At 42.0% G+C, this 4,728-nt stretch overlaps 1 pseudogene; it reads right to left on the minus strand.

Annotated features, from left to right (window-relative positions):
• Nucleotides 1-2,200: 2,200 nt before the first annotated feature.
• LOC143961350 (uncharacterized) lies at nt 2,201-3,867 on the minus strand (annotated as a pseudogene).
• Nucleotides 3,868-4,728: the final 861 nt, after the last annotated feature.

The following is a 4,728-nucleotide window of genomic DNA, read 5'->3' on the forward strand; positions in this document are numbered from 1 at the left end:
GGCTCTGTATAGATGCAGGACAGAGGAGAGGCGGCTCTGTATAGATGCAGGACGGAGGAGAGGCGGCTCTGTATAGATGCAGGACGGAGGAGAAGTGGCTCTGTATAGATGAGGGACGGAGGAGAAGCAGCTCTGTATAGATGCAGGACGGAGGAGAAGCGGCTCTGTATAGATGAGGGACGGAGGAGAAGTGGCTCTGTATAGATGCAGGACGGAGGAGAAGCAGCTCTGTATAGATGAGGGACGGAGGAGAAGCAGCTCTGTATAGATGCAGGACAGAGGAGAGGCGGCTCTGTATAGATGCAGGACGGAGGAGAGGCGGCTCTGTATAGATGCAGGACGGAGGAGAAGTGGCTCTGTATAGATGAGGGACGGAGGAGAAGCGGCTCTGTATAGATGAGGGACGGAGGAGAAGTGGCTCTGTATAGATGAGGGACGGAGGAGAAGCAGCTCTGTATAGATGCAGGACGGAGGAGAGGCGGCTCTGTATAAATATAGGGACTGAGGGATGAACATGGAGTTGGAGCAGCTCATCCTCTCAGTAACAAGTAATTGCAGAGAAGTAAACCTTCACTCACTCAGGTGATAACAGCTCCCTGCACACTAGGCCCAGGCCTTATTTATTGCAGAAGAAACTCGGTCTTCCCCTGTGATAGGTCGCCCTTTGGAGTAATCTCCCTTTTGGCGCAGGAATATCCCTCTTTTAGGTCGCCCTTTGGAGTTCTGCTATCTTCAGATATCTCCCTGTTTGTTGAACTTGTCCCCAGTTATGGAGTTATTCTGTCCCAGCAGTAAATAAGTCTGAGTGTGCAGTGAATGTTCTGTTATCAGGTGAGGAGGTTAACCCTTTACTTCCCTGCATTTGTTTTGTTGGGTTCTCTTATTACCTACTGGAGGTTGGGTATGAGCCCAGGTTCAGACTGCTGCGATCTAAGAAATGGCATGTGATTTGCACCTCTGCGTTTTTTTTTTTGCAATATAAACAAAAAAAGAGCGACAATTTTGAAAAAAAATAATTCTTTTTTTACATTTTGCTATAATAAATATCCCCCATAAATATATAAAAAACGATTATTTTCCTCAGTTTAGGCCAATATATATTCTTCTACATATTTTTGGTAAAAAAAAATCGCAATAAGCGTATATTGATTGGTTTGCGCAAAAGTTATAGCGTCTACAAAATACGGGTACGTTTTATGGCATTTTTATTATTATTATTTTTTTTTTACTAGTAATGGCGGCAATCTGCGATTTTTATCGGGACTGCGACATTATGGTGGACACTTCGAACAATTTTGACACATTTTTGGGACCATTGGCATTTTTACAGCGATCAGTGCTATAAAAATGCATTGATTACTGTAAAAATGTCACTGGCAGGGAAGGGGTTAACACTAGGGAGCGATCAAGGGGTTATTGTGTTGCCTAGTATGTGTTCTAACTGAAGGAGGGAGGGGATTGTGTAGGGGGGATGACAGATCGCTGTTTATACTCTGTAGGAACAGACGATCTGTCTCTTCTCCCCTCAGAGAACCGGAAACCGTGTGTTTACACACACAGATTCCATTTCTCCGTGTGCCCCAAGCGATCGTGGGAGCACGTGCAACAGCTCCATGGGCGAGCAGGGGGCGTGCGCCCCCTAGTGGGCAAAAGCGGAACCGGTGTAACATGACGGCGATTTGCGCAGCTGAGCCATGTTGCTGCAGATTAACTGTGGTGGCTGGTCGGCAAGCGGTTAACTAACTAAGCCACAGCGCCCTACACAGGCATTCTTGCTTTTCTCTGTCTAAGTAATCTAGTATGTAAGTTTCTATATTTTTTTTTATAATGTGTTTTCCTATTTTCAGTACTTTTTTTGATTTTTTTTATATCTGTGATCATGTGTTGACCTATGTAATATTTTTATATTGGTTTAGATACGTTAATCACAGTGGCTTGCGGCAATGGTTCAAATATAGGCCAGGACACTATCTGCATGGAGTTTGTATGTTCTCTTTATACTCGTACTTGTCATTCTAAAGATATGCCAGTAGATTATATGGCTACTGACTAAATTGGCCTAGTACATGAGTGCAGGTCTAAAAATTATAACAGCAGACCCTGGTAGCACTCTATTGAGTGGCTAATGCAGCTCTGGAATGCCTGTCAGACATGGAGCCCCAAAAAAGTCATAGGGTAAGAATGGATAATACATCAAATATTTGCTCAAGAAATATCTTGTTTTATTTAAAAAATATATATATATATATTTATTGAAATACAGTGTATAAACAAAATGTCTGAAACAAGACATATTTTTTACATGCAAATATAGCAGAAATTATTTTCTACTTACTCAGTAAGACCCTCTATTGTCAAATCTGTCTGCGAAATCACAAATTTTTACATTTTTGCACTATAATTTGTTTCAGATCCTACAACTAGTCCTTTAAATGGGATTTTCCACAGTACTTAATCTCTTATGCCGTGTACATACGATCGGAAATTCGGCCAGCAAAAGACAGATGAGAGCTTTTGATTGGAAAATGCGATCGTGTGTAGGCTCCATCAGACTTTTTCTGGCCGAATTTCAGCCAGGAAAAGATTGAGAGCATGTTCCTATCTGAAAATCCGATTGTGTGTATGCAATTCCGACGTGCAAAAACTCACGCATGCTCAGATTCAACTATGAGACAGAAGATATTGACGACTGGCTTTTGAACTTCCTTTTTCTAGTCCCGTTGTACGTGTTGTACGTCACGGCGTTCTTGACGGTCGGAATTTGGTGTGACCGTGTATACGCAAGACAGCTTGAGCGAAATCCCGTTGGAATTCCGTCGGGAAAACCATCAGAGCTTTTTCCGACCAAAATTCCGATCGTGTGTACCGGGCATTAAACTCAGCCACAAAACCTTTCCTTTGGTAGTCTTACATGTTAGAGACAACAGGGGGAGCTGGATGACGATTGTGAAAGTCTTTGGCTTGCACGGTTCCTCCACTCCTTGGCTTATGAAGAACAAGTTGATAACAGTGTAATAATACTGTACACTCTTCCAGCTCCTTAGACAAGAAAAGACAAGATAATATGGATAGACATGAATTTAGCCCTCTGTCAAGTCTTGTTCTTTTGAAACTGCTTCAAAAAGTTGGTGAAGACCTCCAGCCCCTCCACCAGTCCTTCTCCATTGGTTGCACAGCACCCCTGGATGTGCCATGGATGTCCTTTTATCTTCGCCAGTCCAAACGCATCTGCCACCTCCATAGGTTTCCTGGCACCTGGGAGATCTTGCTTATTGGCCATCAACAGAAAGGGCGCACCTTTCATTTCATCATCCCCCAGTATAGCATTGAGATCAGTCCTGGCTTCATCAAACCTCTCTGGATCAGCACTGTCCACCACAAAGATCAACCCATCTGTATTAGGATAGTAATGCCTCCACAGGGGTCGAAGTTTGTCATTACAGACTACATCCCAGACAGTAAAGGTCACATTACGGATGGGCTCCACAATCTCAACGTTAAATCCGATGGATGGGATTGTACGTACTGTCTCATTTAACTTCAGCCTGTAGAGGATGGTGGTCTTTCCAGCTCCGTCCAGACCCAACATCAAGATCCGAGCCTTGGTGCCAGAGAAGCTCATAAGAACTTGGTAAAGGCTGCTGAGGAGGGCACCCATATTTGCAGATGTAAATTAACTGTCCCTTCTGAAATCTGTCTGCTCTGATGTCTGTGGCTTTGCATACTCAGAGTAAGCATGATTGCCGTATATATACACAAGATCTCTTATCTAGCCAAACCCAAGTTGTCCAGCAATTTCCTGGTTGCTCTTTAGTTTCGTACTACGTTGGAACTTCCTCTAGAAGTCATTATGACAGTGGCAAAGCTGACAGCAACACGTGAAGCGATGTTGTTAGCACAGCATTCAAAACAGAAACAACTTTATTGTAAAGAAACACTTTAAGTAATAGACAAATCAACCATTGAATTGTACAATAGCATCAAACAACATTGTAATTGTTTGCAAAGACCAAGTACAATATATATATATATATATATATTCATTTAGGTAAAACAGATTTTATTGTATTATGAATAAAAATTATTTCAGCAGTTTATCAGATGTGTTATTCAACCATTTTTTTTTAATAGTAAAAGGTTAGAAATGTTTTCAGATTATAAATGCTGTAGGTGAGCCCTGTATACAGCCGTGCCCAAAAGTTTTGAGAATGACACAAATATAAATTTTCACAAAGTCTGCTGCCCCAGTGTTTTTAGATCTTTTTGTCAGATGTTACTATGGTATATGGAAGAGTAATTACAAGCATTGCATAGGTGTCAAAGGCTTTTATTGACAATTGCATTAAGTTTATGAAAAGAGTCAGTATTTGCAGTGTTGACCCTTCTTTTTCAAGACCTCTGCAATTCCCCCTGGTATGCTGTCGATCAACTTTTGGGCCACATCTTGACTGATGACAGTCCATTTTTGCATTATCAATACTTGGAGTTTGTAAGAATTTGTGGTGTTTTTTTTGTTCACCTGCCTCTTGAGGATTGACCACAAGTTCCCAATGAGATTAAGGTCTGTGGAGTTTCCTGACCATGGACCCAAAATTGTCATGTTTTGTTCCCCAAGCCAGTTTGTTATCACTTTTACCTTATAGCAAGGTGTTCCATCATGCTGGAAAAGGCATTGTTCCTCACCAAACTGTTCTTAGGTGGTTGGGAGAAGTTGCTCTCGGAGGATGT

The sequence above is a fragment of the Lithobates pipiens genome, unplaced genomic scaffold (assembly GCF_037356315.1).
Source record: "Lithobates pipiens isolate NorthernLeopardFrog02 unplaced genomic scaffold, aLitPip1_a1.2 Scaffold_8, whole genome shotgun sequence".
NCBI classification, from domain to species: domain Eukaryota; kingdom Metazoa; phylum Chordata; class Amphibia; order Anura; family Ranidae; genus Lithobates; species Lithobates pipiens.